Source organism: Talpa europaea (assembly GCF_964194135.1).
Source record: "Talpa europaea genome assembly, chromosome: 6".
In the NCBI taxonomy this organism is placed as follows: Eukaryota; Metazoa; Chordata; class Mammalia; order Eulipotyphla; family Talpidae; genus Talpa; species Talpa europaea.
In genome coordinates, this window is record NC_140072.1 from 73967917 (window position 1) to 73991055 (window position 23139).

At 39.7% G+C, this 23139-nt stretch overlaps 1 protein-coding gene across 1 annotated transcript in view; it reads left to right on the forward strand.

Moving 5' to 3' along the window:
- Window positions 1-349: 349 nt before the first annotated feature.
- ZMYM2 (zinc finger MYM-type containing 2) overlaps window positions 350-23139 on the forward strand; it is a gene marked incomplete at both ends in the record, with an annotated part of 125890 nt that continues 103100 nt past the window's right edge. Inside the window, one exon of the mRNA XM_084235414.1 lies at window positions 350-564. The remainder of the gene's footprint in view (window positions 565-23139) is intronic.

The window sequence follows — 23139 nt, forward strand, 5'->3', positions numbered from 1 at the left end:
GGCGCGGCGGCGGCGGCGGCCTAGACGCCCAGGCCCGAGCACGGCGGGCGGCCCCGGCCCCAGTCGCTCGGGCCATCGCGGGCCCCGGAGAGGCCCCGGCCCCCCGGGGACCCAGCCCCTGGCGGGCGCAGCCGGCAACGAAACTCGGGCCGCCTGACCCTGACGGGCCCCGGGGTGGCGGCGGGGGCGGGGCGGGAGGCGGGAGCGAGGTGGGGAGGGGCGGGGACTCGCCCGCCGGCCGAGCGGGGAGGGGAGTGGAGGCGCCGGGGGTGGGGCCGCGTCTGATGGACGGCCTGTCGGGCCGCCCCCCTCGGGGAGCGGAGGGCCTGACGGAAGGCGAGTGTGGCCAATGGCCGCGCCCGAGGCGCCCCGGCCCGCCCTCCCGCCGGCCAATGGGGGCTCGGAGGGCGGGGCCTCCCGGGGCTCGGCCGCGCCGCCGCCTCCGCCTCCCCCTGCTCACCAGCGCTAAAGCCGGGACTGGACCGAGCGGAGTTGTGCGCGCTGCAGAAGGGGGGTGGGTCGGGGGAGGGGAGGTTCGTTCCGCGGAGCCGCAGCCAGCACCGGGTGAGGCTTCTCCCCGCCGTCTTCCCCGTCCAGTCCGCCGAGAGTGGGGGTGGCTGGGAGCGGCGCAGCCTCCGGAGGAGGAGGCGGAGGCGGAGGCGACCGGGAGGCGGAGATGGGTGAGGGCAGCCTCCGGAGCCTCCCACCGGCCCGGGATTAGGGCTCCGCGCCGCGGCCGCCGTCGCCGCTGCGCGCCGGGGCCTCGGGGGCCGCTCTGGGCGCCGCGCATGTCGCGGGCGCCTTCGGGGGCGGCCCGCGGGGCCGCGAGAGCGAGGGCGCGTCCGGGCGGGCCGGGTGAGGCGGCGCGGCGGCGGCGGGGGTCGCGCGGGGCCGGGCGGCCGGGCCGGGCCGGCGGGAGGTCGCGGGGTCCCTTTCCTTTCTTCCCGCGGGGGGGTGCGCGGGGGGAGGGGCCCCTGGGGGTCTCCCGCTCCCGGGCTGCGCCTCCACCCCGGGCCGTGGCCCCCGCGCCCCCGCTCCTCGGGTCCAGGTATCTGCCGCTCCCCTCACCGGCTCTCCCCTCGCTCGTCCCCTTCCTGCCGCTCCGCTGCGCGCTCCTGCTCCTCACGTATTGTTTGGCTGAGTCTCTAATGGCGGACGGGAGGCAGCGCTGCCGGTCGCCGACTGCGGAGGGGGGGCAAGTCTCGGGCCCAGGGCAACTGCTGGGGGCAGATAGCCGGCCCCCCGGCCCCGCGGGCGGCGGGTGCCCCTCAGCTCCGCACGCGGGCCCGGGCGCCGGCGGTGATGCTGCGAGGGCAGATTTATTAGTGAACACAGTTCCTTCTGGCGTCGAGGCAGCGCTTGCCCTTCCCCCTTCTCGGGCGCAGGGTTGGTGTTCTCCAGTCTCCTCCCTCAAAATTTTCGTTTTCACGTGGGTTTTGTTCCCAATGTATATATTATGCCCTTTGCTCCACTTTAGGCATGAAGGGGGTGTTTGCAGGTTGGGAAATAATGGAAGGTCCGAACCTCCTTGACCTCCTATGTTCTCTGCCTCCTTCTGGTGGGAAGTGCTTTTGGCTCTCACCTGTGTCGATGTTCTTGATCCATTTTTCATTTTTCCTCTTTTCCAGGATCTGGAATCGCTTTCAATCCTATCTGGTGCATGTTTGGTATCAAGTGAGGAGGAAAACACCCACGGTGAGTACTTTGCCCCTATTAATATTGCTTTTAAAGGACGTTGTCAGACTGAGGGGGTTCAGCCCAGGGATTTATCTGTGTCTGTTGTTTTTAGGGGGAGGAGCTTTCCCTTGGGTGGCAGCTGCCCCCGGGGCGAAGCCCGGGTAATGGCTGGTGAGGCAGCTGGGAGTGGGCGCTGCTGTTTCCACCGCTGCAGACATCTCTTTTGCTGCAATACCAACCTCAGCAACCAGCCCACTGGCTCCAGCAGCTGCTCACGTTACCGGGGAGGAGGGGTGGTGCGAGGGAGGGCATATTTCTGGTGCCCTCTAGAGTTCCAAAGTGGGAATTGAAGTTATTTCGTTTTAAAATGTTTTGCCTTTGCGACCATCTTTAACTTTTTCCTCCTTTAGAATGGGTAATTGATGGAACGGTTTGGAGATATGGAAAGGACCATTTTTGTTTGTGTCTGAGTTGAAATACAAATTTTGATACTTAGGGTTCATTACTTTGTAGATCGCTTTTGTGTCCTTTCTTAGGAAAGAGCATAAAATCTACTCTAGTATCCATCCTCTACTCTTCATATGAGAATACTTGCAGTTTGTTGATTTTTATGGCAGTCAGTAATGTGATGGACAGTGAGATGAAGATAACCAGTCAAAATTTCCCTCAATTGAAATTAGTTACAAAATATCGTGAAGTTAGTGCTCTGGATACATTGTGTCTCTTTAGCCCATTGACAGTGATATTGTAACTTTGTGGGTCACACATGTAACTCAATAGTAATTGTGCTTAAATATTAAGTCCTAAATGGGTCAAAAGAAAGTTAATTGATGATGAGTGTCTGCTGAATAGTGGTTGTGAAGATGGTGTGAGGACAAATTTTTATTAAATACACAGTATTCTAAACACAAACAGAACACTTTTAAGCTTTATTTCTTTAAATCTTCACAACTAACCTGCGAGTAATAAAAGTAGCCTGTATTGTCCTAATTGTGTGCCAGCTCAATTTTAAGCTAAGTTTTAAGAAAAGGTTTCTTATGGAAAATTAAAAATTCATGAGTGAGAATCATATACTGAATCTCATTATATTTAGAATGTATTTACATTCTAAAATTATCAGTATATGTCCAAACTAATTTTTAACATGTATTAATTTAATCCTCATGGAAATCCACTAATGTAGGAATGTCTGTCGTTCCCCCCAGCCCCCAATTTGTAGAGGTGGAAAGAGGAATAGGCAGGTATCTAGGCAGTAGTATCCCAAAGTTATAATCTTCTCTGGTATTCCTTTTATAGAGAATAGTGTAAACAAATATAAATTTCATGAACCTTACTGAATAACTAAAATGAATGTAATCATAATATCAATTTGATTATTTTACTGCCTTATTTCAAAACTAACAGGGTCTATTTGAATCAGAAATAATGCCCTCTTTTTATATTTTAGAATCTCCAACCTTTCTAAATATTGTACCTTGAATGACTGTAACTTCTCTGATAAGTTTAAAGCTCTTTTTAGGCATTGGATCATTCAGACATAATGGATTAAAAATCAGATCCTTCAAACAGATGCACCACATATACTCACAGATGTGTTACCTTTCTCAGATTTTTTTTGTTCTTAGTTGTGATTTTGATGGGAAATTTGACAATTGTTTAATTTTAGTGGGTAGAGATGAGGGACATATAAAATGTATAATCAAAACATTTTTGTAACAACACATGTTTACTAATTAAAGCATGGTTTTTTCAAATAATACACCAAAATACGATTTTTGTTTTGCTTAGTGATTTAGCTCAGAATTAAAAATTCATTTACTTAAAAGCACCAGCAAATGGTGTTGCCATATGCTAAACTGTAAGTTGAAGATAACTTGACAACTTATAATTGTCATTTTACTTTTTTTTTCTCTAGATTTTTTAAAAGATTTATTTATTTATTTATTTATACAAGCACCGGGTACAGTCAGAAGCGTGGGAGGGTGAGAGAATTCACCAGAGCCAGAGCGGGGAGCAGAGCAGGCAGAAGGACCGAAGTACACTGCTGAGGGGAGCAGCGGGTGGCAGGAGAGATCTGTGCACCATGTGGGACCCTCCTCCGGTGGCCTGGGAGCACTCGGGGATCGAACCGGTGCAGCCCGGGCAGTTTCACAACCCCGCGCTCAACCGCTGCGCCACCGGGGAGGCCTTGTCATTTTACTTTTAATTGTCTCAACATTTGTCATTTACTTAAGTCCTTTATTTTACTTGCATTTATTGGCACGTAATGTTAGATCCTCTTTGTTTTGTTTTGTTTTAAAGATTTATTTATTTTATATATACAGGAACTGGGGTAAAGGCCAGAGGTGCAGAGGGTGAGAGGATTCACCAGAGTGGGGAACAGAGCAGGCAGACTGACTGAAATACACTGCTGAGGGGAGCAGCGGGCAAGACAGGAGAGGTCTGCTGTACCATGTGGGTAGCTCCCTGGCTGGCTGGGGATCAAACTCATGCTGCAGAGGCTGTGGATAGCTTCATAATGCTGTGCTTAACCCCTTGCACCACCAGGGAGGCCCGTTAGATGCTTTTTGATGTATTTACGTAGTATTTTGATAATTAAGAACACTTTGTATATTATGGCATCTTTCTTTAGTGTATCCTTAATATTATATATTTCTTTTATCTCTCACCTACCTATCCTTTTAGACAGTTGGGGAGGAGCCTAGTTTTTCATGTTCTACTTTTATATAATCTCATGGGTTGTACTTTTGTACCTCATGTGGTAAGACAACCCTGAATCAGATATCATAAACATGTTGGCTTGAATTTTTCAAACTTTTGTATAAATATGACATCATCTTTGTATAATACTGTTAATCTTAAAATTTTATTGTAAAGTTTGCATCTTATTGAGGCACAAAAATGCATAAACTTAATGCAGTTGAGACAAAGTGAATGCTTTATGGTCAGTTGTTTACTCTTACGAAATTAAGTATCAAATGCTGGACCACTAGTTTTATTATCAAAAGGTGCGGTATAATTACAAGTTTTTTTTAATGTATTTTTTCTTTCTAAACATACCTGTCTACATCATTTTAACAGTGTTATTAACTATATATTGAGTAACAATTATTATAGGAAGCCTTTGACATATTCAACTTGTGTTATGTTTTTAGGAAATGCAATCCTAGACACAGTCCCTTTGGATTCTTGAATGGTATTTTTGCTGGGCATTTTAAGTGAGGAACTAAGTAGATTGCTTTTACTCCACGCATTTTCCATTTTTTGATTTCCATTGGTTAATTTTCTTCTATTCCCATCAGAGTATAGAATTTAAACTGAATGGGACTTTTGAACTATTTACATCTAAAAATACTTATGTACAACTCAAATATGTAAGATTTATGAAGTTATCAATGAGACAGATTTCTTGGAGATATCTAATTTTAAACTATGGGGCTCTGGGTAACTATAGTACTTTATTTTTATTTTACTCTTTTGGTTGTATACCAGCAAGAAAATTCTGTTTTACATTGTTGGAGTTATAAATTACTGTATCTACAGCCTGTTTTTTTTTTTTTTTAATTTTTATTTATTTATTTATTTGTTTTTTTTTATTTTTTTAAAATAAATTTTATTTTTATATTCCCCATACAATTGCAACCCCCTGATTTTGACCCCAATCCTTCCCCTCCCCGCCTCCCACCCCCCATAGAGTGTCTCTGGTTCATAGTTTTTTGTTGATTTTGATTTTCACTTTCTTATAGTAATTCATTTTCCTGGTCTCTTATTTAAGTTTTCTAGATTCCTGCTATGAGTGAGACCATCCGGTATTTTTCTTTTTCTTTCTGGCTTATTTCGCTGAGCATGATCCCTTCCAGCGCCATCCATGCTGCTGCAAATTGCATGTGTTTATCTTTTTTGAATGCTGAGTAATATTCCATGGTATATATGTACCACATCTTCTTGATCCAGTCATCTATTTTTGGGCATTGGGTTGTTTCCAAAGCTTAGCTATTGTAAACAGTGCTGCTATAAACATAGGGGTGCAGGTGTTCTTTGAAATTGATGTTTCTCTGTCCTTTGGGTAAATACCTAGGAGTGGAATTGAACAGCCTGTTTTTTTAAAGAAGCTACTTTATCACTGTAGGTTTCTGGAATTCAAGATTGGAAAACAATTATGAAGGCCAGCCCAAACACTTAACTTAGTAACAAGTTGGCTACCTTAAAGAGTGTAGTTTTATTGCATATTTAAAAATATTAGTTTTTTGGACCAAGTTTTACACATACATGAATCACTTTGGAACAGCAGAATAAATTTTTGTAAACCATTAAAATATATTTTAAAATTATAAGAGATTTACAGAATCACTTGATTACATGAATAGTTTAGGATTTTTTTTTTCAGTTTTTTTTTTTTTTTTCTTCTCTTTTCATGACAGGAGGTAATGAAGCAAGACTCCTCTCTCTCTTTTTTTTTAAAGATTTATTTATTTATGCATACAAGAGCTGGGGTACAAGCTAGAGGTGTGGGGGGTGAGAGGATTCACCAGAGACAGAGAGGGGAAAAGGACAGGCAGATCAACCTAAATACACTGCTGAGGGGAGCAGTGGGCAGTCAGGAGAGGTCTGCTGAGCCATGTGGGTTGCTCCCTGCCGGGCCTGGGATCAAACTGCAGCTCATTTGCAGAGGCTGCGGGGGACAGCTTTACAGGTTGCGTCTTAACCCCTTGCACCACCAGGGAGGACCTCAGTTCTATTTTACTTTTAACTTCGTAATAATCTTTTAAAAATTTATTTATTTATTTTTTTAAAAAGATTTATTAATTTATACAAGCACTAGGGTACAGGCCAAAGGCGTGGGAGGGTAGGAGAATTCACCAGAGGCAGAGCAGGGAGCAGAACAGGCAGAAGGACCAAAATACACTGCTGAGGGGAGCAGCGGGCAAGATAGGAGAGGTCTGCCACGTCATGTGGGAATCTCCCTGGCTGGCCAGGAATCGAACCCGCCCTGCAGAGGCTGCGGACAGCTTTATAGCGCTGCGCTCAACCCGCTGTGCCACCGGGGAGGCCCATAGTAATCTTTTTGCTGATTTGAGCAATGTCCTATAAGTATGATTACTGTTTCAAGCAATAATTTAAGTGTAAACTTCTATGTTAGGGTAAATAGACAGTGAATATTTAATAGGCTTAGTGTTTAAAAAACTCCACATTTGTTTCATTATTATTGCATGTTAATTTGATTTTATTTATCTTTCTTGAAGAGTTACCCAATTGGTTAGAGATTTTCAGCCATTCTCTTTAATATTAATAGGCTGTCAGGGACAGGTTTGTCTTACTTCTCTAGAGACTTTTAGATATTTTTTCTTGATAGTGTTTCTAGAGAATTTGAAGGTCAGATTTGTTTTTGTCAAGCTGAAGTTTAAAAGGTTAAAAAAAAAATACACCTAAAATGAATATAATCTGTTAGTCTCAACTTGAAAAAGTTCAAAGCTTTTTATCCTGATAAATTTTAGTGTGATTCTCATTAAAATTAAAGTAAAATTACAGTATTAAGATACATTTACTAGAAATAGGACTAATTGTAAATCTGTATTAAAAACTTGTAGGATTTGTTGAGGGAGGTAAAGTTGTATGTGTGTGTGTGTTTTGATAGATTTTCTTGTGGAATCAACTGCTTTAGGTTTGGAGTAAGTAAAATGCTTTGCAAAGTTTCTAAACCTGTTTTAAGTTTTAATGTTCTCTTTTTATAAAATGGATTCACAGCACTTTTGTGAGAACTAGATAAGAAACTGTATGTGAAAAGACATAAAAGCACAATATAGTAAAAAGTTTGGGAAAGATCTATTACAAATTTGTAGTAAACCTATTTCTTTTCTTTTTAAAAATTTTTAAAAAGATTTATTTATGCATACAAGAGCTGGGATGTAGGCCAGAGGTGCAGGGGCAGGTAGGGGGGTGAGAGGATCCACCAGAGACAGAGTGGGGAACAGAACAGGCAGACTAACTGAAATACACTGCTGAGGGGAGCAGTGGGCCAGTCAGGAGAGGTCTGCTGTGCCATGTGGGTCACCTCCCTGGCTGTCAATAGAACTCATGCTGCAGTAGCTGCAGAGTGCTTCATAGTACTGAAGCTTAACCCCTTGTGCCACGAGGGAGGCCCCAAAGCCTATTTCTTTTTAACTATATATATTTAGATTGCATAAAAAATACTCAAATGACTATTTTAAGTAGAATCATGTTGCAGTTAGAGGTTTCAGATGATAGTTTATAAAAGGTGACTAGTACAGATTTCTCAGTTTTTTTACTTTTTGCTAGTCACTTGGGCACTTTATCTGGTCTTATTATAACAATGTGAACTGTTACCTTGGTTTTATAACTTTAAAACATTGAAAAACTTTTTCATATATACTGAAATGATTTAATAATCATTTGAAAGAGGGGCACATCTTTTGCCTAGACAGAATGCTGTTTCTTTTTTTTTAAAAAGATTTATTTATTTATTTATTTATTTATTTATTTATACACGCACTGGGTAGTCAGAAGCACGGGAGGGTGAGAGAATTCACCAGAGCCAGAGCAGGGAGCAGAGCAGGCAGACTGACGGAAGTACACTGCTGAGGGTAGCAGCGGGCGGCAGAAGAGGTCTGCGCGCCATGTGGGACCCTCCTCCGGTGGCTGGGGAGCAGCTGGGGATTGAACCGGCTCCGCAGAGGCTGTGGGCAGGTTCGCAACCCAGTGCTCAACCGCTGTGCCACTGGGGAGGCCTAGAATGCTGTTTCTTAACTATTGGAGTTGGACCACACTGAGAACAGATCAGAGTAATCAGTCAGGGAACTGTAGAAATCATTTATTCAACAAATTGTATATTTTTATAACTATTGTATATCAAGCACTCATAAAAGGTGTGTATTCTGTTAATAGTTGGCTAGCATTTCTTTGATTCTATATTCACAGCAGCATTCATCTAGACTTTTTTTTTTTTTAAGAAATAAGTTTTCTTTTTTCTTTTTTTTAGATTTATTTATTTATTTATACAAGCACTGAGTACAGGCAGAAGTGCGGGAGAGTGAGAGAATTCAGCAGAGCCAGAGTGGGGAACAGAACAGGCAGACTGATGAAGTACACTGCTGAGGGGTGCAGCGGGTGGCAGGAGAGGTCTGCGCGCTATGTGGGACTCTTGCCCAGTGGCCGGGGATCGAACCAGCGCTGCAGAGGCTGCGGGCAGCTTTGCAACCCAGCGCTCAACTGCTGTGCCACAGGGAGGCCCTCATCTAGACTTCTAATGCTATACTTCAGGACCCTAATTTGGCATTTGTAAATTTTTTTGTGAGGCCTTGTGATTATCAAATTAGCGAATTTTGTTTCTAGCTTTATAGAACTAAAATGCTGGAGTGGGAGTTAAAATTTAGGTAAATGACATTTTCATTTTATTTTTTAAGATTTGTATTTTGTATTTTTTTTTTTTTTGAAACTTGCCACATTTTATTTTAATTATTTCAGGCCCTGAAATGATTCCTGAATTCTTACATGTTCATGGTTCTATTTTTTTTTTCTGTAATGAAACTTTTGCCTAGTTTTATTTATTACATAAAATCATTACTTTAAAATTAAGTTTTATTTTTGCTTACAAGTTTTATTACTGTGAATATTGTCTTTTATATGTTTCAATAACTGTTCCTTAATCAAATAATTGTTTGATGCTTACAACAGTTTTATGTTGCTCATGACTTCTATTATTCCTTGCGCTCTCCATTTGCTTAGCACATTACCTGTTTTGGGTGTCTTTGCCTAACTCTGCATTTTCTTCCTCCTGAACTTACTGTTCATTTGTCTTTTCCTTTCCTAACTCCTGCATTAAAAGGAAATATTGGGCCGCCCCTGGTGTCGCCAGGCGGTTGAGTGCCACACTGTGAAGCTGTCTGCAGCCTCTGCAGCACTGGTTCGATCCCGGCCGACCGGCGAGGGTCCCACATAGTGCAGCAGACCTCTCCTGTTGCACCCACTGCTCCCCTCAGCAGTGTATTTCATCAGTCTGCCTGTTCAGTGCCCCGCCCTGTCTCTGGTGAATCCTCTCACCCTCCTGCGCATCTGTCCTGTACCCTGATTCTTATATAAATAAATAAATAAATCTTTAAAAATAAAAGGAAATACCACAGTGTTTATTACAGCATCATGTGTTCTAAAACTAATTATATACTTACTTGATGTATAACCAAATTTTAGCAAACCTAAATTTGGTTATATTATGAGGTGAGGTTCCAAAGGTGTATTGAGGCCTCACATTGAAAGAGAACTTGTGGTACTTAATTTTGCAGTTTTCCTGCCTCAAAAATCCATGTATGTCACTTGAATGTTGATGAGGGATTTTCAGAGTGACTTGAATTTGTAGTCAGACAGATTAGGGTTCAAATCTACCATGCCCACAAAGGAACTTGTGGGATAATAAGTGCATTCTGAAAGTAGATTGTGGTGATGACTGCACAAGTATGTTATTTATTAAAAATCATCAAACTTTATTTAAAGTGAGTACAGTTTTAAAAACCTATTTTGTTGAGGTAACATTAGTTGATAACACTGTGTTTTAGGAGTATAAACCTTTTCAAATATGTTACCAAACCATGCCTACCACCAAAGCACCAGTATCCTACCATCATAATCCACTGGGTCCTTTCCTCCCTTTTCTCTACCCTCCCCCTTTGGTAGCCTCAGTTCTGCAGTCAGATTTTCAGGGTTTGTTTTGGTTTAGTTGTGTTCATTTCTTTTTTTTTGTTAGTATTGCACACGTGTGTGAAATCACATGCACATTTGTCTTTTTAAAAGAGTAAATTTTATTGTATTTTTTTATTGTATATATAAGCTAAGTCTCTAAAACTGTTAAAAGTCAGTATTGTTCTATCATTTACCAGTTTGTGATCTTTGGTAAGCCATATAACCACTGAGCCTTACTCATTTGAGAAATTAGTCTAGTAATTCCTGCTTTCCTTAGATAAGGGTTAAAAATGATATTTTTAAGATTCTTTGTATGAAACAAATACCATGATTTGTTGCTACTGTTGACTAGTGCAGTAACCTCATTAGATGCTCATTGATGGTAGAGAGGATTTATTCACGGATTTCCTACTACTGACTCTTTTGTTAGTCTGTAAGTTTACTAAAGTGCTATGTCCTCCAGACTCTCTGCACCTTTTCCAAACTTCCAAACTTCTTCCTTTTTCTACTTATTTGCACTTTCAACAGCATACCAAATCTGTTTGAGGTCTTTAGTAACTAATTTGCCAAATCTGTAAGTACCTGTTTTTTAATCTTAATTCTGTAACATTTGAAATTTAATTTTATTTCTTTTTTTTTTTTTTTTTAAAAGAAAGATTTATTTATTTATTTATGCAAGTACTGGGTACAGTCAGAAGCGCAGGAGGGTGAGAAAATTCACCAGCGCCAGAGCTGGGAACAGAACAGGCAGACTGACAAAACACTGCTGAGGGGACCAGCGGGCGTGGCAAGAGAGGTCTGCACGCCTTGTGGGACCCTCGCAGCGGCCAGGGATTGAACTGGTGCTGCAGAGGCTGTAGGCAGCCTCGCAGCCCAGCGCTCAACCGCTGCGCCACCAGGGGAGGCCCTAATTTTATTTCTTAAGACTCACATATTGGACTTTGAACTGAACATGGTCTTATGTTCCTGGCTATCTCTTTTCTTCCCTCTATTAGACTTGTAAACATTGAGACCTTTAAGTGTTATTTCTTAAGGCACACTTTTCTGTTTTGTTTTGTCCATGATGTATGGACATTCTTTTTGGTATGTGAAACAAAATACAAACTACGCCTGGACTTTAAAACATTTAAAAAGAATTAATTAGGTTTTTAGGTAGGTTCTCAAGTGTTCAGTTTGGGCAGTCAGGAAGAAATACAAGCAATGAAGCGTAATAGAAAATATACAGAAATAGGGCCTTTCTGGTGGTGCAAGGGGTTAAGATGCAACCTATGAAGCTATCAGCAGCCACTTCAGCATAAGTTCGATCCTCGGCCAGGGAGATACCCACTTGGCGCAGCAGACCTCTCCTGACTCGCTTGCTGCTCCCCTCAGCGGTGTATTTCAGTCGATCCGCCTGTTGTGTTCCCCGTTCTGTTTCTGGTGAATCCTCTCACCCCCCACACCTTCAGCTGGTACCCCAGTTCTTGTATGCATAAATAAATAAATCTTCAAATTAAAAGAAAATATAAAGAAATAAATAGTTGTAAGCCTATCAGAAAGGACAAATTTAAAAAAAAATATTTATTTTTTTATTTTTCCCTTCAGGTGCAGAAAGGACAATTCTTAAAAGAATATTTTAGTTATAAAATACAACACTCACTTAAAATGTAGTTGGAAAATAGTGACATAGAAAATAAAAGTTCCGGAGGAATGTAAAGGATCCAAATAAGGGATCAGAAAAAAAAAAGTTATTATAATAAAGTAAAAATCAAAATCAACAAGCACCTATAAACCAGAGACATTCTGCAGGTGGGGAGACAGGTATAGGATCAAAACAGGTGCGATGAGCACAAAGGACTGTGGTGATGGTACACAGATGAATTGGTGGTGGGAATTTCATGGGGACTATAACTGAGATGAGAAAGCATACATTGTTAAAAAAAATTAAGAACGATGTAAAAAATTTATAAAAAAAAAACTATAAAGGTCCCCTGTAATCCCATTCTTTTTGAGGTGAATGTTTAAACTTTTAAATGTATTTTTTCCCTGTTATACTAATATTTTGCATATAGGTTATTATTGTCAACAACTGACTTTTTAAACACATGTTTGACATTCTTATAATCCCTTACGCTTATGTTGCAGAAATCTTTAGCTGATTAATGTTTAGATTCTAGTAGTCAGTGTATTAAACCAGTTTGCAGGTCTCAGTTCTATATGATTAATATTATGGTGTAATAAAAGATACATAGACTTTAAGTGTAAACTCTGGTTTTGCCACCTAGCAGTTGTATGCCATTGTAAAGTTAACTCATTATACAGAATAGTTGACTCATCTGCAAAATGGGGTAATAATATTTAGGTTCTCTATTACAACTTTTAAGGTAGTTGTGTATGACTGTAGTAACAAATATATCTTCTACAAGTGGCACCTACTGTATTTAGATGTGTAATGAAATTCAGAGACAAAAACAACTCAGGTCGTTGAAGGAGTGGAATAAAAGGGCTAAATGAAATAAGACATATAGTAAGTGCCTTTGCTTCAGGGCTTTAAATATTTGCTAGATAAAACTTGAAAATAAAAATTATGTTGAACTGTAAATCATAGGTAGCATTATCTACTTTCTGAAATTTGTCTGTGAAGGGGAAAAAAGTTTCTTTGGAATGTTTCTTTTTGTATTCCTTTGATTTTTTTTTTTAAAAGATTATTTATGCATACAAGAGCTGAGGTACAGGCCAGAGTTGCAGGGGATGAGAGGATTCACCAGAGACAAAGTGGGCAGCAGAACAGGCAGACTGACTGAAATATACTGCTGAAGGGAGCAGGGGGTGAGACAGGAGAGGTCTGCTGTGCCATGTGGGTCACCTCCCTGGCTGGGGATTGAACTTGTGCTGCAGCGGCTGCAGACACCTCTATAGTGTTGAGACTCAACCTTTTGCCCCACCAGGGAGGCCCCTGTATTCCTTTGATTTTTTTAAGACCAATCAGTGAACATCTGAACGTATCTCTGGGAAATAATGCTGGTAAAGATTGCCATGAGTTTTGAATCTTTTGAAATAGAGGTAATAGATTTTTATTTAGTAATAAAGTTGTGTTAGAGAAATAGATTCTTTGAACTTGAGAAATAGATTCTTTGAACTTGAAGTCTAGACTTTTCTAGTCTGTAGTTTCATTTGTTTATTGATGCAAGTATTTTTTTTTAAATTAGATGAAGTCTTTTTTTTTTTAAAGATTTATTTATGCATACAAGAATTGGGGTACAGGCTAGAAGTGTGTGTGTAGAGGGTGAGAGGATTTACCAGAGACAGAGTGGGGAACAAAACAGGCAGATCGACTGAAATACACTGCTGAGGGGAGCAGCGGGCCAGACAGGAGTGGTCTGCTGCGCCATGTGGGTAGCAACCTGGCAGGGGATCAAACTCCTGCTGTAGTGGCTGCAGATTGCCTCATAGGTTGTGTCTTAACTCCTTGTCCCATCAGGGAGGCCCTAAATTAGATGAAGTCTTAATCATGGAACTTATGAGCTAACATAAAGAAGATTATAGAGGGCTTTTGTAAAGCCCTCTACCCCATCATATTTAAACACTAGGAAAATTTGGTATCAAAATCAATCATTACACACTAGGTCATTAATTTGGAATACTAAGTATCATAAGAATAATTAAATTTCTACTTGTGATTTAACATGTATTGAAGATTGTGTTGTCACAGTTTTTAAATTGTGAAGAAGGAAGTGTAAGTTTATTTAGCTTTTCTCATTAAGGGAAAAAAGGAATAAGATATTATAATCTTTATGCGGAATTAAGAAAAACCTATGTTACTAATTTACATAGGTTGACTATAAAAATTATGTGAAAAATCAGCATCACAGAAACAGGGCAGAGGTATTTTTGTTAATCTAGTTTTACCTTTGTGAAAATTATTACAATTTCTTGTTTTATAATGGGGAAACTGAGGCTCTGGCATGAAGTGATTGCCCTTTGGCACACAGGAAGGGAGCATGGGTAGTGGCTGCAGATTGCCTCATAGGTTGTGTCTTAACTCCTTGTCCCATCAGGGAGGCCCTAAATTAGATGAAGTCTTAATCATGGAACTTATGAGCTAACATAAAGAACATTTGATTGTGGGGATAGTAGGAGGAAAGTGGCAAAAAAAAAAAAAAAAAAAAAAATCCCCCTAAACCCAGTTCTGTCATTTGTTATCTCCCTTTACCAGAGAAAAGTATACAGTAACTATTCTCCAGGCATTATGTTAAGTTCAGTGATAGGCAATAAGAATATAAGGTATTGATGGTCTCACTCATAGCAGGAATCTAGAAAACTTAAATAAGGGACCAGGAAAAAGAACTATAAGAAAGAAAATATCAAAATCAACAAACAACTATGAACCAGAGACACTGTATGGGGTGTGGGGGGCGGTGAAAGGAGGGCTTGGGGTCAAAATAAGGGGGTTATAATTGTAAGGGGAATGTAAAAATAGAATTTAAATTAAAAAAAAAGAATATAAGGTGTTGACCTCAGGGAACACTTTTCATGTATGGAAGCAATTAAAAATTGGATAAGTGCTTCTGAGTAAATTTGTATGATGATGTGAGAGTGTAACAAAAGGGAGGCCTGAAACAAGGAGGATCTTGGACCTACCATAGGTTAGAAGAAATTTTTTAGCAGAAATTTAGTGAACACAGCAAGGAAGAATAGCCTGGAATTGGTCCTTGTGTCTAGGCAGGAATCGTACACCTAGAGAAAAATCTAGGTTTTCTCTTAAGTATACTAGAAAAGCCATATAAGATGATTGATCTAGTCTGATTTAGTTAAAGCAATTATTAAGATATTCTGGGGAATATGGTATAATATCAGTTATTCAACAGAAAGATGATGCTGAATTTCTAGGGTTAGGAGGGTATCAGTAGAGGAGGATAAAACCAGACAGTTTCAAGATTTATTTTGGAAGTACGATGGGACTTGGGTTGTTATATAAGGCTGTACATGAAGAAATAAAAAGAGTAATTAAAATCTAATGAGTTTGTTCCCTTTTTTGCTTATTTTAAATTCTTTAAACAAATGTTTTCTGTATTTGACATTATACTTGGCATAATGGTGAGAAAATAATTTTTCTTACTTAGGAAATTAAGAATGATTCCAGATTTCTGGTGTGAGTACCTAGACAGAATGAAGCATGGTGACCTGAGATAAGCAGCCTAGAGGGTCTTAGTAACAACCTTTTGCTCAGTTCCTGGTGCGCAACTTAGTTCCTGGTATGAATCTTGCTTCATGATAAACCATGTACCGCCATTAGGCAGAATGGACCTGGGGTGTGGGGGTGGGGGGAGCTCCCATTACTACTGTCCCTTTACTCACTACTTGGTATGCAACTATACATTCACCTTTTGGTAAGTAGCCATGTGTAGCTGCCAGTGCAAACCCATGCTGACCATGTGTAGCTGCCAGTGCAAACCCACCTGGAACCTTGTAGAAACTGAAAGTATATAAGCCCCTCACTTCCTACCAACAGGGCTCAGCCTTTGGATGCAAATCCGCTGAATCAGCACTGGTGCATAAACCTGCTTCTTCATAGCCCTGGTGTCCAAGTTTCCTTTGTGCCATATAACATTTCAACTTCCCAAAATGGCAAAGACTGGAGGAGGACCAGATACAAAGTGTATGCTTATTGATATAAAAAGTTTTGGATATTGAGGTATTTAAAATCATAGAAGTGGATGAGATCCTCAAAGATAATTACAATTACTTGAAAGGTACCTTACCGTTAAATTTTGGTGCTATGGGAAAAAAAGAGATTTTCTTTCCCCTAGAAACTCTGTGCTCTACAGATAACCTGAATGAGTGAATGAATTTATTCACTTATTAGTTCAAAAGAATTTTTGTTTAGACTATCATAAATAACTTGAATAGATTTTTAGCATCTGAGTACATGAATTAAATCATTCCCATCAGCTTCTCAAGCCAGAGTAACATTGTTTTAGATATCTGATGAAAGATGTTATTAGAAAGATTTTGTGACTAGACTGTAAACAACATCTGTTAGGTCATCTGTCATTGGTCCCTTTCCCTTCTTCCCCAAAGGTTAGGCGTAGTATCAGCTTGGTGTGTGTTACATCAAATCTTTTTCTGTGCATATACTAATATGTACTCATATCAACAGTAAGTTGTAGCCCTAGAAATTCAACATCATCTTTCTGTTGGATAATTGATATTATTACCATATTTCCCACTTTTTACTTAGTGATATGTTTTAGGTATGTAAAGATCTACCTCTTTTTTTAAAACTGTGTGTTATATGTCCTGAAATGAATTTAACACAGTATGGACATTCTGTTGATGGATATTTAGTGTATTTGCAACTTTTTGTTATTATAGACAATAATATGGAATATACTTTTTTTTTTTTAAAGATTTATTTATTTATTTATACAAGCACTGGGTACAGTCAGAAGCGCTGGAGGGTGAGAGAATTCACCAGAGCCAGAGCTGGGAACAGAAGAGGCAGACAGATGGAGGACACTGCTGAGGGGAGCAGTGGGCGCGGCAGGAGAGGTCTGTTGCGCCATGTGGGGCCCGGCGCTACAGAGGCTGCGGGCAGCTTCTCAGCCCAGTGCTCAACCGCTGCGCCACCAGGGGAGGCCCTACTTTTTTTCTTTTTTAATATGTTTTGCACAGAGAAGATTTAGAGAATAGAAATTGCTGAGTCAGGGTATATGTATATTACATATTTTATTAGATACTGCCTGATTGTCTTCCACTGGACCACTTTCTTGTCTGCATTTCAACTGGTTCTCCACATTCCTCCCAACATTGGATATTATTAAATAGTTAATTTTTTGCCAATTTAATTTGTGTTTCTAAAGTATGGATATTAATTTGCATATTTTTATATCACAATGTTTCTTTACTACCTAAATCTTTTTTTTAATGTAATGGGAAAAATCCATTTCACTATTGTAAGAAATAGATATAACTAACAAAAAAATATATGAGACTTTTTTTATAAAGAAAAATTAGAAAAGAACACTATGGGAAACACGAGAAAACCAGAATAGAAAGATAAAGTGTTTATGTGGGTGGGAAGATTTCAGTAATGGGAAATGTTCATTTTGTCTGAATCTCTAAATTCAATGAAACTAGTTGAATCCTAATGTATACGCAATCCCAATGTATATTAAAAGGTAAAAAAGGGTTAACAGTGAGAGAAGGAAATTTGCTTTTCTACCCAACCTACCCACATAATTCTCTTTGCTAGAAGTAAACGACCAATGTCATTTTCTTAGATATTTATCTAGAGATTTCTATGCATGTATGTGTGAGTCTGTGTTCTTGTCTGTATATGCATGTCTTTATCTGTTGTTCTGTGCCTTATTGGCATTTAATTTATGAGATTTTTTTGTGTTAGATATTAGTACCTAAATACATTTAAAGGTGCCTGATTATTGTTGTTTCCCAGGCTGCATAGTTTTTATGTATAGTATTTATGCTACTTGGTCACCACTCTATCAGTTGCCTTTTGAGAAAAATTTAGGATGTTTTAGTCTTTTAACTTTACAATGAATACCCTTCTACAGTTTCTTAAAAACCCAGATAATGTATCTATAGGAAGGATTCCTAGAAGTGGAATTGCTTGGCCAAAGAAAGACTTTTTTGAAGTGCCTTTCATAGAAGTTGTACCAATTTATGCTGATTTACAATATGACTATTATTACATAGTTAAGCCTTTTGGTCTTTGTGTTATGAGAAAATTGGTGGCCCTTTCAAACTTAAATTTGCATTTCTCTTAAATAGTAAATGTTTTTAAGAGCCATTTGTATTTCCTTTTGTTATGAACTGTCTTTTTTTTTTTTTGCCTTTTCGTAATTGGTTTATTCACTGATTGTGGGACCTCTTTGTCTTCCTTTTAGGGATAAAAGCTGCAAATACTTTGTTCATAGTTAACTGTATCTGCTTGTAGTAACACCCCTCTCCCCCATAGATGCCTTTTTTTTTCCTTAAAAAAAATTTGATAAAATTGGGGCCTCCCTGGTGGCACAAGAGGTTAAAATGCAACCCTATGAAGCTCTCCGCAGCCCTGGCCAGGGAGCTACCGACATGGCGCAGCAGACTTCTGACTTGCCCGCTGCTCCCCTCAGCAGTGTATTACAGTCAATCTGCCTGTTCTGTTTCCCACTCTGTCTCTGATGAATCCTTTCAACACCCCCACACCTGTGGCCTGTACCCCAGCTCTTGTATGCATAAATAAACCTGTTAAAAAATTTGGTAAAATTGGACTAACATAACAATTACTTTTTAAATGTATAGTTCAGTGACATCATGTTTACTTACTGATGTTTTGCAAAAATCACAATCCATTGCTGAAATTTTTTCATCATCCCAAACAGAAACTCTGTACACAGTAAACAGTAATACTCAGTCCCCCTTCCTCCCAACTCCTAGTAAGCTCCAGTGTGCAGACCTTTTGTCTCTGAATTTACTTATTTTAGGTGCCACATATGAGCAGAATTGTAAGTAGACCCTTTTTATTTGACTTCACTCAGCATAAGGTTTTCAAGGTTTCTCTGTGTTGTAGCATGTAGCAGGATATTTTTCCTTTTTTAGGACTGAATGATTTTGCTTTGTATGTGTGAATACCTACATTTTGTTTATTCATTATTTTTCTGATGGACACTTGCACTTTTGGTCGTTGTGAATAATGATACCATGAATATTGACCCACAAATATCCATTGGAGTCCCTGTTTTAGATTACTCAGTTATATAACCTAGAAGTGAAATTAACTGATCATATGTTAATTCTGCAAATAACTTTATGAGAAGCCCTAAACTGTTTTCCACAGTCGCTACACAATTTTATATTCTGACCAGCAATGTAGAAAGTTTCTAATTTTTGTATGTCCTTGATAGCACGTATTATTTTCCTTAAACAAAACAAAATCTATCCTAATTGCTATGAAGCCTCTCATTTTGTGTTTTTCTATTTTCAGTTGTAAAAAACACAAAATTTACCATGCTAGCCATTTTTAAGTTAATAGCTCAGTAGTGTTGCATATATACTGTCATGCAACAGATCTACAGAATGTTTGCATCTGGAAAACCTGAAATTCTATACCCACTAAAACTACAATTCCCTGTTTAACTCTCTTCTTAGTTCTTTATACAGTCCTGACTGTATAATGATGGGGATACATTCTGATAAATGTGTCATTTGGTGATTTAATCATTGTGCATATGTCAGTGTGTACTTATACAAATCTAGATGGTGTAGCCTGACTATACACCTAAGGATACTGTCGTATATGTGGTTTACATTGACCCAGATGTTGTTATGCATGCATGATTGTATACTACCTTTATTTTTTTTAAGATTTATTTATTTATGCATACAAGAACTGGGATACAGGCCAGAGATGTGGGGGGGGGGGGGTTGGTGAGAGGATTCACCAGAGACAGAGTGGGCAACAGAATAGGCGGATTGACTGAAATACACTGCTGAGGGGACCAGCGGGCAAGTCAGGAGAGGTCTGCTGCGCCTTGTGGGTCACCTCCCTTGCCGGGGATTGAACTCATGCTGCAGTGACTGTGGATAGCTTCATAGCACCAGAGAGGCTCCCTACCCTTTTAAAAAAATTTTATTTATACATAGAAGGACTGGGGTATAGATCAGAAGTGTGGGGGATGAGAAAATTCACCAGAGACAGAGTGGGGAGCAGAACAGGCAGATCTACTTAAATGCACTGCTGAGGGGAGCAGTGGGAGAGACCGGAGAGGTCTGCTGTGCCATGTGGGTTAGCTCCCTGTCCAGGGATCGAACTCAGGCCATAGTGGTGATAATGCTGAGACTTAACTCCTCAGGCCACTAGGGAGGCCCTGTATGCTACCTTTTGTTTATCCATTTATCTGTCCGTGGACTTTTTGTACCTCTTAACTGTTGTGAATAATGCTGCTATGAAAATGTATTTGCAAACATCTTTTGAGATCCTGCTTTCAATTTTCTTGTATATATACCCAGAAGTGGGATTGCTGTATTTATGGTAATTCTAGTTTTTACTTTTTTTGAGTAACCACCACACTGTTGTCTATAGCTAGTATATCTTTTTTGTTTTTTTTTTTTTTAATTTATTTATGCATACAAGAGCTGGGGTACAGGCCAGAGATGTGGGAGGTGAGAGGATTCACCAGTGACAGAGTGAGGAACAGAACAGGCAGCTCTATTGAAATACACTGCTAAGGGGAGCAGCGGGCGAAATAGGAGAGGTCTGCTGCGCCATGTGGTTTTTCCCTGGCTGGCGGGGATCGAACTCGAACTGTACTGCAGAGGCTGCGGATTGCTTCATAGTGCTGTGCTTAACCCCTTGTGCCACCAGGGAGGCCCGCTAGTATATCTTTTTTACATTCTCACCAGCTGTGCACAAGGGATCAAATTTCTATAACCAGCCAACCAACCAATAAACCAACCAATTTCTCCTAAGCAACACCTGTTACTTTGTGTTTATTTTGATATTAGCCATCTTAGTGGATGTGAGGCTATCTCCTGGTTTTGATTTTCATTTCACTAATGACGAACATCTTTTCACATACTGCATATTTAAAAAAATAACATTCATTTATACATATATATATATATATATATATTACCAGTACAGGATTTTCTCATTAGCTGTGGTCATCATAGTTTTTCTACCCTCAAAACATCTATAGTCCACCACCATAGTCCATTGTGTTTTCCTTCCTTTCTGTTTTCTCCCCTTCCCAAATGATCTCTCCTCCGCCCCTCTTCTGGATGCCTCAGCTCAATGGTCAGCTTGTAAGGGTCAGTTCTGAGACTGACATGATAACTACTGTGCTAATGGAGGCACTTATTAAGTATCAGTGTTAAAGCTTGTGTTAGTCTGATCCTTTGTTTGGTTTCTCTGTATTCTGCATATAAGTGAACTGGTATTTATCTTTCTCCTTCTGACTCACTTCACTTAGGATAATCCCTTCTAGTTTCATCTATGTTGCCACAAATAGCATGAGTTTATCTTTTTTGATTGCTGAGTAGTATTCCATTGTGTGTGTTTATATATTTCTGTGTGTTTATATATTTCTGTGTGTATCACATTGCCTTGATCCACTCATCTGTGTTGGGACATTTAGGTTGTCTATATCTTGGTTATTGTAAATAGTACTGCTCTAAACATAGGTAGCAGGTTTCCTTTCAAATTAGAATTTTTGTGTTCTTTGGGAAGATATCTAAGAGTAGAATTGCTGAGTCATATGGTAGATTCATTTTTAGTCTCTTGAGGAATCTCCACACTTCTTTCCAGAGGGGCTGGACTAGTCTACATTCCCACCAACAGTGTAAGAGTGTTCCTTTTTCTCTGCAACCTTGTGTGCATTTGTTTTTTTTTTTTGGATAAGGGCCATTGTCACAGGTGTGAGGTGATATCTCATTGTGGTTTTGATTTACATTTCCTTGATGCTAAGTGTTGATGAGCATTGTTTCATGCTTATGCCTTTTGGCCATCTGCATGTCTTTGGAGAAGTTCCTATTTAGTTCTGCCCAATTCTGATTTGGTTGTTTTATTTTTGTTGAGTGTGTGACCACTTTGTAGATCTTGCATATCAGTCCCTGTCAGATGTATGGTGTGCAAATACTTTCTTAAGGTGTCTCTTCATTTTGGTTACTGTCACTCTACAGAACAGAAGCTTTTTAGTTTGATGTAGTACTATTTGTTTATTTTCTCCTTTGTTTTCCTTGCTGTTGGAGTCCTGAAAGATGTTGCTGAATTTATGTCATGGAGTGTTTGGCCTGGGTTTTCTTCTATGTCTGTTATGGTTTCAGGTCTTTAATGCAAGTCTTTTTGTCTATTGAGTTGCTTTTCATGTATGGTGAGAGACAGGGGTCTAGTTTCTTTTCTGTCTTCCTTTTTTTTCCTTTGCATGTACCTGTCCAGTTTTTCCACCACTATTTATTGAAGAGGCTTCCCTTGTTCCAGTGTATATTCTTTACTCTTTTGTTACAGATTAGCTGTCCATAAATGTGTGGCTCTATTTCTGGGCTCTCATTTCTATTCCATTGGTTTGTGTGTCTGTTTTGTTCTAGTACTAGGCTTTTAAAGTTGTGATGCCTTCATAGTGTAATTTGAAGTCTGGAAGTGTGATACCTCCATTTTTCCTTATTTCATTCAGGAGAGCTTTGGCTATTTGGATTTTTTTTTTTTGGTGGTTCCATATGGATTTTAGTTATCTTCATTTCTTTGAAGAATGCCATTAGAATTTTTATTGAGATTGCATTGAATCTGTAAATTACTTAAGGTAGGACAGCCATTTTGACAATGTTAATTCATCCTATCCATGAACAGGGAATATCATTCATTTCTTTGTGTTGTTTTCTATTTGTTTCAACAGGATTTTATAGTTTTCCTAGTATAGATTCTTCAACTCCTTTTTAGTTTTGTCCTCAGGTATTGAATTTTTTTGGTGAGATTTTAAATGGGATGACTTTTTTAATTTCTCATTTTGACCAAAGTAGGTATTAGTTTGTCGTTGGAAGTTTGGTAGAACTTGCAAGATCTGGTCCTGGATTATTGGTGGGTTTTTTTTTTTTTGGTGGGATTTTTGATTACTGTTTCAGTTTCCTTGTTTGTTTTTGTTTTGTTCAGGTTTTCCTATTTCTTGTATGATTATATATCTTCCATCTTGTCTATGTTGTTGAACTTGTTTGCATATAAATGTTTATAGTAATCTCTTATTATCATCTGAATTTCTGCAGTGTCTGTTGTAACTTCTCTTTCCTATTTGATCCTAT